The sequence below is a fragment of the Terrapene carolina genome, unplaced genomic scaffold (genome assembly GCF_002925995.2).
Source record: "Terrapene carolina triunguis isolate 2854851 unplaced genomic scaffold, T_m_triunguis-2.0 Scaffold836, whole genome shotgun sequence".
Classification (NCBI taxonomy): Eukaryota; Metazoa; Chordata; order Testudines; family Emydidae; genus Terrapene; species Terrapene triunguis.
The window spans coordinates 2,642,367-2,655,858 of NW_020665187.1; the positions used below are offsets into that span (position 1 = coordinate 2,642,367).

Genomic DNA, 13,492 nt, shown 5'->3' on the forward strand with positions numbered 1-13,492 from the left:
CTCCGGATGTGAAGGGGTTAATGGTGGGGTGCAGTGGGGCTGGCCCCGGATGCAAAGGGGCTAATGGTGGGCTCCAGTCTCTTTATTCCGGGAGCAGCTGGAGTTCCCATCCCAGATCAGGGCCCCATTGTGCTGGCTGCTGCGGGAGGGGGTTGCCGCAGGGGCGTAGCGGGGTGGGCGCCAGGGTGTGGTAGGACAATTTTGGGTTTGTCATTGGGGCATGGCAGGATTGGTGCCTGTAGATGGCCGGGCTGCTGCCAGGATGCGGCCGCGTCAGTGCCAGGGCGTGGCAGGGTCCGTGCTGGGAAGTGGCGGGATTGGTGCCTTCACATGGCGTGGCTGGCATCAGGGTGTGGCGGGCGTGGCGCTGGGATATTTTTAGGTTTGGCCCTGGGATGTGGCGGGGTCATTGCCCGGACGTGGTGGAGTTGGCGCTAGGCCACGTTTGGGTTTGCCGTCGGGCCGTGGCAGGGTCAGCGCTGGGCCGTGGGGAGTTGGTGCTGGGACTTTTCGGGGATGCCATGATGACCCGTCACGACGGCCTGATGTGATGGGCGATGCTTTGATGGGACCTCCCGATGGTCCAAGGGGAACAGGGGGGCGCTGTCTCTGGTCTCCCATGGTGCCCTGGGAGCTCACAGTCCTGCCCCTGGCGGGGATGGCTCATTAGGGGGATGAGTCTCCCAGCAGCCCCTGCTGCCCTTAGTGCCAGGGGTGGGTCAGGCCCCCCCACCCTGTCCCTGGTGAACGTTTTGGCTGGGTTGGTGGCTCAGTGCCAGGGCTTCAGGGCTCCGTGGGGCTCAGCCCCTTCCTGCCTGCTGGGACAGGCCTGGAACCCGGCCAGGTCTCCCATGTGCGGATCCCAACATGCCGGAGCCGCGTCCCCACGCCGCCCCAGCTGTCAGTCACGGGCTGCACGTGTCTGCGCCGCACATGGGGCTGGGCTTATCCCTGTGGGCGTCAGGGTCCTCCCCTGTATGGAGGGCTCCTGACGGGGGAGTCATGCCCCCCCTCCTTGGGTCCCCACCCCCAGCTCTGCCCGTGCTATCCCAGCCCTGGGCTGCCCCCCCGAGCTCTGCTGACACCCCTCAATTCTGACCCACAGCCGCCTGTGACCACCCCAGCTCTGCTGATGCCTCCTAATCCCAACCTGCAGCCCCTCCTCCCCACACCGCCTCCCTGCCCGCTAGAGGGGCTGCCACGTCGTTCCTTTCACCCGGGCTGGATCTGAAGGCAGCGTGGGGCGGGTAGCATGACCCATCCTGCCCTGGCCACTAGACCTTCGGGTTGCTCCCTGGAGCGCTGCCCGGCCCTGTGCCACACCTGGTGAGCGCCCTGCTTGGCGTGACCTGGCCAGCAGCCTGTCCAACGTGGGCCCGGGTATTGGGAGCCCAGGGGCGTGCCCGCGTGGGCGTGGGAGCCTGGCTGGGTTTTTGACAGAGGAATCCCAGGCAGCTGCAGGTGGTGCTTGCCCTGGGGCCCGGCGGAGCGGCAAGTACATTGCGTGGGAGGGGCAGGAACGTTGGCATCTCGGGGGACAGAGCAGCTGGGCAAGACGGTGCCTGCTGCGATCCCCCACCGCGTGGGGAGGGCATGTGTGGGCGAACCCTCGCTCCGCCTATGCCAGGGCGTTAGCTGACGGGCACAGTGCCCCCCGCTGCTCAGTGCAGGGGTCCGAGAGCCCCCGAGGTCTGGAGTGGTGCTGTGAGGTGGAGCTGCCATTTGTGATGGGGGGGGACAAGAGTCTGGGGCTAAGTGGGGGGCCCATGGGGCAGAGCAGGGGTGCGAATGTGGGGCTCAGCAGGTCTGGCTGCAGCTTGGGGGAGTTTTCAGGCCAGGTGGTGTGTGTGACCATGGAACTGCCTCCTCGTGTTTTGGGAAACAGGAAAAGGGTACGATTTTGGCAGAGGTGTGGGCAGGAATCTGCCCCCCCGGACTGCCCCCGGCCCAGCCCCCTAGTTCCCCCCCTGCAGCCCAGCCCCCTTTGCCAAACTCCACGGGAGCAGCAAGGTGGCCTCCGTTCTGCTCACACTGGCTTTTCCGCGGGCCCGGCTCTCGCTCGGCCGACGGAGGGTGACGGCTTTAATCAGTGCCTGATGGACGGGCGCTGGCAGCGCCGCTGGAAAGAATTATTTCATCTGGCTCCAGATGAGAGCTGCTGAGCGGGGCCCGGATGGCGCTGGAGTGAAAAGGGCTCTGTGCGCTCCCCTCACCAGCCCCTCGCAGGCAGCGGGCGGGCGGCTTTTCCCACCCAGCCCTTCGGCTCTCCATGGCGGGAGCAAAGCGGGCTGGGGTCAGGGCAACTCACTGGCTTGCTTTCTCCCTTCCGCAGGGGCTCTCAGACTTCACCAGCCCAGCCCAGCCCAGCGCTCGCTGGGCCCCGGGGCCACCTGAGCCCATTACACTGGGCCGCACCTGGGGTTCAGCTGCTGGAGAGCCCTGGTGCAGCAACCCCCTCGCTGCTCCCTGCCAGGGGTGTCGCCCCCCTGCAGAGCAGATCTGGCAGGCGCCTGGGATTACGGGCTGGGTGACTAACTTGGGGGGGGGGGGGGGGGGCGGGATGTGCAAAACTGGATGAGTGGCTTAGAGCAGGGGCGGGTGGGGCTGGGAGTCAGGACTCCTGGGTTCTATCCCAGAGTCTGGTGGGGGAGCAGGGTCTAGGGTGTTGGAGCGGGGTGGGAACGGGCGTCAGGACTCCTGGGTTGCTTCCTCACCTCTGATACTGCCGTGTTGAGACGGGCAGCGCTCTGATGTGGGCAGGGGGCTGTGAGGGCATCGCCCTCCAGCTGCTGGGGTTGCTAATGGGACCCAGATCCGTCCCCCTCCCAGGCCCAGGGCCTGCACCAGCCTGGTGAGAGCTCAGGGGACCCACCCAGGTGAGCTCACAGAGGCAGGTGTCTAGCGCACGAAGCTGGGACGTTCTCCTGCTGCCCCTGGAGGACAGTGCAGGAGGTGCCTTGCCCTGCCCGGCCTGTGCGTCTTGTAGCTACCAGCCTCCAGGGCTATGGACCCAGCACCAGATTCACCTTGAGCTTCCCCGGCCTCCACCCCCGCTCTGCACCCCCCCGGGGCCCTGGGGCCCCCTTGTCACCCCCCCCCCCAAGCCCAGTCGCCGACGTCCTGGCCCCAGCTCCTGTGCCCTGTTCAGTTAGATCCCGGACTGTAAATGGGCCTCCCCCAACCCTGGCGCTGTGAGCTTCCCCACAGCAGTGCCCAGCTGGGACTCCAGCGCTGTGAGCTTCCTGGAGTATAAATGGGCATATTCCCTGCCCCTGGGTAGATGGAGCTGCATGGCCACAGGGACGGTCCCAGCTCAGTGGCCCGGCCTCCTTTGATCAGCTAGGCAGGTGGACTTAGTGCATTGCATGGTGCGGGAGCAGGTGTGGATACGTCTTTGCTTTGGCACTTCGCCCTCAGGGGTGGCTCTCCACACCCCAGAAGCAGCTGCCTTCCGCCGCTCTGTGGCGCCGGGAGCCCCAGGCAGCCCGGAGAAGTGGCACTTCCAAAACGTGGCGTCTGTGTGAGCCACAACAAGTCCTCCTCCTGCCCCCATGCAGAGTTGGTAAAACTCCTCTCCCTGCCCCCGTTATGCAAATGGAGAAACTGAGGCATGTCATGAGGGGGACGCAGTGAGGCAGAAATAGAACCCAGGCGACCTGGCTTCCAGTCCCATGCTCAGCCTGCCCAGCTGTGCCATACCCTGCCAGCGGGGCTCCCCCTCTCCTGGGTTTGGGATCGTCCTTCCAGGGGTGGGGAGGGGGATATCCAGGGAAGAGGAACTCCCCCCACCCCAGATCCCTTGGCCTGGAGTGAGCGGAAAGCGCCTCCCGCAGGTTCTGTAGCAAAGTGGACACCCAGACTGGGGTACTGGGGAGGGCTGGGACTTGGCTGCTCTGGGGGGCAGGGGCGGGGTTCAGGGGGATTACCCAGTTGGATGTGACATGGGGTTCCCTGATCTGCAGCATCCCTGGCAGCTGGGCAGAGGGAGCAGGGGGGTGAGCCCCAAATGTGGGGCTGTCCTGTCCCGAGCGCAGTGAGCCCATGGGTCTCCAGGGGGAGCCAGCAGCATCCCAGCTCCAAGCATACTGGCCTCTCAGTGAACCCCGCCGGGGGTACGAGGGGGGAGGCCAGCCGGGGCAGGGGGGCGGTGTAGCTGGCGGCCGCCTATACCCTGTGGTTTGTTTTCTTTAGTGTTAACTTTCAGCGTCTTTCAGGCCCGTTTATGCCGTAGTGGCTGGAGTAGAGGTGCCCCCAGAAACGCCAGTCCCAGTCCCCCTGGCAGCACGTGGGCTCCCCTGCCCTCATCTCTGATCGCTTTTAGGGGAGCCAGAGAGCCCCAGTGCCACCAGCCGAGGCTCTCCAAGCACCATATGGACATGAACTAATTCATCCCTGCAGCCCGCCGCGGGAGGGGGTGAGGGATATCCCAGCTTTGCAGATGGGGGACAGGGTTCCAGTGATAAGGCTGGCAGAAGAACCCAGGTGTCCTGGGTCCCAGACCCCGCCCTGCTGTAACCATTAGACCCCCCCACTCCCTTCCCAGAGTAGGGATAGAACCTAGGAGTCCGGACAGCCAATCCTGGTTTCTCTAGCCACTAGACCCCGCTCCCCTTCTAGAGCTGGAGATAGAACCCAGGAGTCCTGGGCGCTGGGTCTCCTGTTCTAACCCCCTTGCCCTCTCCTCCAGGCTGTCGCAGCTCTGCCCAGGGGCACAGACATTGCTGCTGGGCACAGCGAACCAGGGGCACTGACAGGAGGGGCTGGGCGATACAGCGCCCCAAGGGCCAGCTGGGGCCGCCAACGGATCAGGACCCCGTCGCATCGGGGTGAGAGACAGCCCCTGCCTCCAAGAGCCCACAGTCGGAACGGACCAAGAGTGGGAGGGGAAACTGAGGCACATGGCAGGGCCGTGATTTACCCATGCTCAGGGACAGGAGTCAGGGATAGGACCCAGGTATCCTGACTCCTAGCCCAGTGCTCTAGCCAGTAGACTTGCTGCCCCCTTGCGCTGGTCTGTGCCCTCCCCCGTCCGCCCAGAACCAGCATTCGTCTCTCCTCCCCACCCGAGTGAACCCGAATGCCCCCGGGAGAGGGGCCAGGTGCTGGCGGCTGGGAGGGAGGGAGTGACTCCCCCAGCTCTGGGAGTGCTGAGTGCCCCTTATCTCCATCTCCTCCCGGCTTAATGCTGCTGCTCTTCCTCCTCTGCCCACAGGCTCCTCCGCTCGGGCTGGCTACTGGTGCTAAAGAGACAAGGGGTGGGGGCTGCCCACGCAGACCTCCCTCCAGCTGCGTTGCAGCCGTGCCTTGCCAGTTCTCAGCCAGGACTCCAGCGCTGGGTGCTTCCCCGCAGCAGTGCCCAGCCGGGACTCCAGCGCTGTGAGCTTCCCCGCAGCAGTGCCCAGCCGGGACGTCAGTGCTGTGAGCTTCCCCGCAGCAGTGCCCAGCCAGGACGTCAGTGCTGAGAGCTTCCCCGCAGCAGTGCTACTCCAGCGCTGTGAGCTTCCCTGCAGCAGTGCCACTCCAGCGCTGTGAGCTTCCACGCAGCAGTGCCCAGACGTGACGTCAGTGCTGTGAGCTTCCCCGCAGCAGTGCCACTCCAGCGCTGTGAGCTTCCCCGCAGCAGTGCCCAGCCATGACTACAGCTCTGTGAGCTTCCCTGCAGCAGTGCCCAGCCGTGACTACAGCGCTGTGAGCTTCCCTGCAGCAGTGCCCAGCCGGGACATCAATGCTGTGAGCTTCCCCTCAGCAGTGCTCTGCCTCTCATGATATTGCTTTACAAACCTGCAGGGGATAAAATAGACCCCAGAAGACTTAGCTCCCAGGGCCCTGCTCTAACCACTAGACCCGCCTTGCTCAACTTTTCAGGGAGAATAAATCTCTGCCTGTTAGGGTGCCCAGCATGGCTGAGCGGCTCTGCGGGAATTCCCTACCCCACAGGTGGTTCTAGGAAGGGGAATCACCCTGCTGCCCTGCAAGCTTGCACTGCTCCAACCCCCCGCAGCTCTGAAACCCCCAGATCCCCCGCCCCCCAGCCCCAAATAACCGACCCTCTCCCACTGCTTCCCCCAGCCACCCTCTCCCCTAGCACCGCTCAGCTGACGTCCCCTCCCCATCCCCCATTGCAGGGTCCCTGATTGAAGTCCAGAGCGGGGAACGCACCTAGGGAGCAAACAGAGGGTGAATCTGTGAATCCAAAATGGGGGGGGGGGGCTGCCCCCCATCCCCATCCTGGATCCACAGCAGGAGTTGGATCCCCCCTGCCAAATTCCCCTTCCCCCAATGTCCTGCCCCTGCTGCTCACCTTGTATATCTCCCAACCCGTCAGCCGGGTCTGTTCCCCCTTTCTGGACTAAACCAGGAGACCCAGCATCCGTCAGACACGTTTATGACCCCTATCGAAGGGCTGCGCTCCCAGCTGTCTGGGAGGGGTCCAGGGGAGCTGACTGCCCTCCCCACCCGCTGATGTGCAGGTGTCCAGGCGTTTATGGGCGCCCTCGCCTTTAACGAGATGGGGGACGGCTGGAGGCCGGGATGCTAATTGATCCCTGCAGCCCCAGCACAAGGCCCCGGCTGGCTCCACTGGCCCAGGGGGGTGGTTGTGTCCCGAGTGTCGAGTGTTACCGAACCCCACCCCTAGGGGCGCTGCGACCATTTCAAGCAGCCTCTGGTCTTGGACCATCTGTCAGCTGTGAAGCTAAGCAGCGGTGGGTGTGTTCAGGAGTGGGAAGGGAGACCTCCTCTTGGAACCAGTGGGGTGGGTGACTCAGTGGGGAGCCCTCTCCCCTCACAGTCAGGCCTGATCCCAATGCCTCAGTGTGGTTCTAGGGGGCGCTCTTCCTTCAGTCAGTGCTGATTCCCTGGCTGAGCTTAGGGGTGGAGGGACAGTAGGGGGTGCTGTGCTGCAGGGAGCGGGGTGGGGGCCTCAGGAATGTGAGAGATGATTATTACTAGCTTCCCCCCCTCCCCGCCTTGGGGCTGCCCGGCCCCACTCATGGTGATGGTGCTGGTGCTGCCCCCTCCCCCTCTGTTCTCACCATATGGATCATGAATGTTGCAGTGTTTATGGCATCAGTGGGGCTGGAATGTGGGAAGGAGCCTTGGGGCTGTTGCTGGCTCCAGAGAGGGCCTGGCCCCTCGCCTTCCCCCTGGGCGAGCCTTTCCTTCACTGCCACAATGCGATCCCCTTACTGGGGCACGCCCGAGAGAGAGCCAAACAGCCCCCAGATCAGACCCATGGCCCCATCCAGCCAGGTGTCCCTTCTCCCACCCCCCCCCCCCCCCCCCCACCCGCCCCCCCCCCCCCCGCCGCAAACATTTTCCCCCCCCCCCCCCCCCCCCGCAAACAGAAGGAATGGCCCGTGTGCCCAGTACCCCATCTGCTCCAACCCCTAGTCAGGGACCCTTTCACGTCCTGAAGGAGGGGGCGGGGGTGGATCTACAGCAGGGGTAGGCAACCTATGGCACGCGTGCCGAGCTGATTTTCAGTGGCACTCACACTGCCCGGATCCTGGTCACCAGTCCGGGGGGCTTTGCATTTTAATTTAATTTTAAATGAAGCTTCTTAAACATTTTAAAAACCTTATTTACTTTACAAACAACAATAGTTTAGTTCTATATTATAGACTTATAGAAAGAGACCTTCTAAAAACGTTAAAATGTATGACTGGCACGCGAAACAAAGTAGGTGAATAAATGAAGACTCGGCCCACCACTTCCGAAAGGATGCCGACCCCTGATCTACAGCCTGTGTCTTTGTGAACCCAGATGTGGAGCACCACCGAAATGCAGCCACCTCTGAGGTAGAGCTTGGCAGCTGTTTAACAGTGGGGATGGGGTATCTTAGCCAAAGATAGGCAGCCCCTGCACTTGGGTAGTGTGGCCTAGCAGACTGAGCAGTGGATAGGGAACTGGGAAGCCCCAGGTTCTAATCTTGGGTGCGGACTCACTCTGTGGCCTGCGACCAGTCCCATCCCGTGCTTCAGTTTCCCCCATGTGAGCTGAGAGGGTCAGTCGGTCTCAGGGCGCTGGGGTGATAGTGCCCCTATGGGGTTTGCATGGCCTGTGCAGAATTGCTTGGGCCTGGTGTGAAAGACCCCTACGTGGGCTGCAGGCAGTTCTGCCGGGATTCTGAGCTGGGAAAGAGGCTAGCTAGAGCATGGTGCTGAGATATGTGTGTGTGTGTGTGTGTGTGTGTGTGTGTGTGTGTGGGTGTGAGAGAGAGAGAGAGAGATGGGGGAGGGGATCTGCCAAAGATGCCTGGGGGTAGCTGATGGAGAGGGAAATTCTTCGCTGTGGATTTGAGGGTCAATGAGGAACCCACTGGAAGGTCTCTGACACTAGTGATGGTGCAACTGTGAATGAGTCAGGGCATGAATGCGAGAGACTGACGTGTGACTGTCTGCCTGTTGGTATGCGGCTGTGATGGTGAGCGTTTGTGATAGCGATCGAGTGACCGATGAGCCAGTGTGTGGGAAGTGCAGTAGTGCTGAGTGTGAGTTGCATCTGAGAGTGTGCGGGAGTGACACCAGCGCCGTGCACGTGCCGCTGTGAATAAACGTGAACGTGACTGTGCATCGTTCGTCTGTCCATCCTGGTGAGGAAGGGGAGGAGATGGAGGGAGGCCAGGGGTGACCCAGCTGTGTTCCCAGTTTGCTGACAGAGTCGGGTTCCTCTTCCCAGACAGTGAGTGCGTCACTCCCAGCAGCTGGTGCCCTGGTGGGGCATGGCACGCAGGGCTGGACGGTGGAAGGGCCTGGCACCGGGCCATGTGGCCAGTGCAGGAAGTAGTCAGAGCGCCACAACAGGAAGTGGAAATGCCAGCCTCACCCTCTGCTAGGAACCCAGACGGTTGCAGCATACGCTGCTTCCTGGAACCACAGTGGCCGGCCAAGGGTGGGTGTCACCTGGAGCTGTCCAGCGGGGCTGGGTGGCAGATGGTAGGATGCACCGAGCCGCAGGTCTGGCCTGGCCCCTGATTGGGCTCTGGGCAGAGATGATGTCATTTCAGTCACACTGTTGCACAAGGGGGCCAGAGTGACTCTGCTTCTCAGAAACATGCATCAATGCAGGGGAAGAGGGCAGGAGGGCTGCCCATGTGGGGAGCTCCTGGCTACTGCAGCCCAGCCTCTCCCAGCAGGGGGCGCTGTGGGGAGTGGGGCAGGAGGACTGGCTGTGGGGGGAGCTTCCAGCTACTCCAGCCCAGCCTCTCTCAGCAGGGGGCGGTGTGGGGAGTGGGGCAGGAGAGCTGTCTGTGGGGGAAGCTCAAGGCTACCCCAGCCCAGCTTCCCCCAGCAGGAGGCACTGCGGGGAGTGGGGCAGGAGGGCTGACTGGGGGGGGAGCTTCCAGCAGAAGTGCTATTGCTAATGGAACAAAGGTTCACGTCCATGCTTTGCAAGTACGAGGTGGGCGGGGTGTCTATAATATCATTAAACACGCGTCATTTTGTGGGGGGTCCTTGCCCACCCTCCCCATCTCAGTGGCAAGCGGGGGGCTTGCTCCTCCCCCTCCCCCTGGGGATCAATCTCTCCTGGAGCTGGCAGGCTGTGGAGGTTTCAGACATAATAAGAGAAAAGTTTCCCCGGAGGCAGAGGGAGGGATATGGGAGGCGGGGGGGGGGGGGGCAGCAGAGGTTTAGCCCCGGGGCGGCTGGGCACATGGGAGCCAGCCACCGGCAAGATGAGGGATTCATTTCTGGCATGGGTCAGCTTAACCGGGAGGGGAGGGGCAGGGGGGGCAAAGGGGGGGAGACGTGGGGAGGCCTCAAGGAAAGAAGAAGGAAAGTGTGAGCGTCTCTGTGCAAAACAAACAGGGCTTTATTCAGACAGGAAGCCACAGTGGCTGGGCGGGCGGGCGAGGGGCCAGGGCCTGTACCCTCCCAGCGGCATCCCGTCCCCTCCCTGTGCCCCCTCAGCCAGCTCATGGGGGTTGAGGTGTAAGGTGACGCTGTACCCCCAGGTACATGGTAAAGCCAGGCTGCCACCCCACCCCACTGGCTGACTGGGGGTAAGTGACACTGTGACCCAGAAGGTGTCCCCCCCACCCCCAATGTGAGTGACGCAGGTGACATTGTGACCCAGAAAATGTTGCCCCCTCAGTGCGGGTGATGGGGAAGTGAGTGACAGTGGCTCCCTCAGGTGCGGGTGACAGGGGGAGCAGGTGACACCGTAACTCCGAGGGTGCTGCCTGCTGATGCAATCAGCCCCATTTAACCCACTGGGGCGGCCCCACAGGAGTCCTACACCATAGTCCACAGCTGCCCTCTTTGATGGGGGCGGCCCAGGGAGACTACAGCTCCCAGCATGCACCGGTCCCAGTGGCCTGCCTAGGATGAGGGCATTGTAAGTTGGGACTTGTAGTCAGTCTCTCTGGGGCACCTGGCGACAGGCCGGACTGCATCCCTTTGTGCCGCTGAGTGGCGGCTCTCAGGGGGGCTCCTGGCCTGTTGGCAGAAGGCTGCAGGGGTCCCTGGTGTTGGCATCTCGCTAGCCTGCCGCATGCCCCACCCCCACAAAGGCTAGCCCAGGCACATCTGGTTCTCGTGAAACATTAGAAGGCTAATAGTTTTAATTGCCACAGTTGGGGGGAGGGGGTTCTGGTCCCTGTGCTGCCTGCAGCTGGGGGGGGAGGGGGGAAGGCTTCTTGTAGGCCTCTGCCCTCCCCCCAGCTCAGCTCGCCTCCATCTTTCAGAGTCATTAGGGCAGCCCTGGCCCTTCCTGTCGGGGGCTCTGCATGGAGCAGGCAAGAAGCACCCGGGTTGGGGGTCCCAGTTCATTGGCAGCGGTTGGGTGGGGAGCGACTAGCAGAGGGGGATGAGGCTGAGCAGGCTGGGGGGGGAGGGTGAGTCAAGGGATGTCACCTGAACTTATGCAGGGGCTGTCGGGGTGGGGTGTGGCGGGCCTGGGGGCTCCGGAATTGAACCATGAAACTGTAGGGGCCTGGATGGGAGCAGGAGCTAGAGTCTTTGCTGCCCCAGAAACACAAGCTCGACCCCTCCCCCAAAAAACAGACATCACACATGGCTGCACATGCCACACACACGCACCACAAGGGTGTGCACAGATATTGCACGCAAGCACATGCCACAGACATCACATGCACTTGCGCATGCCACACATGTGCCGGCGTGACACGCACGCATATGGGCCTGCATGTGGACATGGTGCCTACCCCCGCACACACGCACTAGGCTGAGAGGAACATACGTGTTTCTGCAGCCCAAACACATGCACAGCACATGGGCCCACACGTCACACATGCCTATGCATGCCAGCCCAAGGCAAGCACGTACCATGGTGATGTAAGCATGAAGGCAATGACACACGTGTTGAACAGATGGGAGCACACAGGAGAGCCATGGTGACAGCAGCACACCCACGTGGACACTGACAGAAGTACACAGCAGTAGGACACGCGTGCCACACTGTACCGAACATGCACACACAGACACGATCCTATCACACCCACACAAGCATGGACAGATGGACACAAAGACATGCAGACATCACACATGTCTGCATACGTCATACACATGCACAGACATGTGTCTCCATGTGCCACACTGACATGACATACACACATGCATTGCACTGACAGAAGCTCGTACGTGATGAAGCCAGATGCAAACATGTGCAGTGATACAAGCGTGCACACCTGGGCATCACATTGACTCAAGAACACATGCGCCAACACGAACATGCAGATACACGCACCGCACCAACAAGCGTGCACCAACATGCATGTGCTGCACCGGCACATGCTCCATGTGAGGCCACACTGACACGAGTGTGAATATAGTGAATAATGGAGCAAAAAATCTCCCTGAGCACGTTAGGATGATTAAACCAAAATGCTTCCAGTTCACTCCCTTCCTGCTGATACTGGAGCCTCTGGAATAACAGTGACTCGTGCAATCGCATGCCCCAGTGGGGTGAGCTGGGAGGGGCCCATCCCAGTCCGGGGGCTCCTTCCAACCCCCCCCCCCCCTGATATTAGCTAGCATAGGACCCCTTGATGTGGGGCTGCTTCGCGAGTTTGAGCGGGTGAGTTCTGCGCCCAGGGAGTGAGGGAATGTCTGCAAGGCTTAATCGAGTCTGTGTGAGTCTGGGAGGGGAGCGGGAGCCCGCGCCTCCACGCTCAGGCCTTCTACAGAGCCAGGGTTTGTGCCGAGCGGCTTCTGGTTTTAATTACCGGGCAGGCGGGTCAGGATAATTGGGACCTTTTGGATTTCAGCAAACGCATGCGAAAGGGAAGGAGGGAAGAAAAACCCTTTCGGGCCCTGCAGCATGTCAGCCCCGACGTGGCATGCCCCACCCAGGGTCCGCCGTGGCACGGGTCAGTGTGTGTGTACCTATAGGCCCCCCTGCCCCCCCCCCCACACCACCTCTCTCCAGCCGCAATGTGTGCGTCACTTTATATATCATTTGCAAGTTCAGGGTGCATTGAGGATTTAAAGCTGGGGGTGGGGGGGTGGAGGGGAATACTGCCCCTCCATTCAGACTTGCCCTGCTGCCACCAGGAGTTGTGGGTGCTCTGCCATGGGTGATCTGATGTGGGGAGTACAGGAGGTTCCCCCCAGGAGATCTGGGGGGAGGGAAGCAGTTTTGGAGGGGCGGAGAGCACTAATGCCCCCATGGAGCGGGGACGCCTGATCCCAAATCTCCCAGCAGTTTCTGCTCTAGGAGATCCACAGGGTGTATAGAGCAGATCTGCCCCCTTTGGCCCCCTGCACACACACATGCTCACCCCCTGGCAGGAGGCACTGGGCTCTGGCCCCTGCTTCTGGCTCAGTGGCCAGCTCCCAGGGCGGGTCCGTCTCTCGCTCTCGCTGACGGTTTATTTTTTCCAGGCAACTATAAATTGCTGAAGCTGCCTGTGGAGCCACGTGGCTGCCCCTCCAGAGGCTTGGGGCCGCGGCCCCCCACAACCCCTGTGAATCCCCCTTTCCCCTCTTTGCAGGGGGCAGCAGGGGCGTTGGGGCTCAGCCATTTCATGTTGAAACCCCCAGCGCCCTGACTAGATCTTGGCTGAAAACTGTGTTTCAAACCAGCTCCGCCAACATAGCCCCCCCCCCCGCCCCCCCAGGGACCCGGGGCCTCAAGCTACGAAACTGGAGCTAAACCCCAGCTCCAGACACCCCTGAGTCCCGCATCCTGGACTGGCCCCTCCAGACGGGAGACGTAGCTGGGGCAGGGGCGTGCGGGGTGGGAAGGTCGCCCCTGTCCTGGGTCGGGGGGGCAACAGTGGCAGAGGCCTGGGGGGCGGAGTGGGGGGGCTCGGTAGGAACAGGCGGGTGCCTGCTGTGTCCTGGCGGTTCCTCATCGGATCTGTGCCGCGCGCTGCAGGCAGGGAAGGGAAGGGTTGACATGGAGCTGGGTCAGTTGAAGGTTACTGTACCCAAAGGGGGTTCTCGGAGAGTTCAAGCCGAGCTCGCGGCTCTGCCTCTGCGCTGGAAGGAAAGGGAGGGGAGCTGTGGGGGGGGGGGGGGGGGGGGGG

The 13,492-nt window shown here is 62.2% G+C and overlaps 1 protein-coding gene across 5 annotated transcripts in view; it reads left to right on the forward strand.

The window, feature by feature from the left end:
• The window catches only part of RARG (retinoic acid receptor gamma), a 71,205-nt gene that overhangs the window by 26,515 nt on the left and 31,198 nt on the right, over positions 1-13,492 (forward strand). The gene's annotated exons all lie outside the window — the stretch shown is intronic.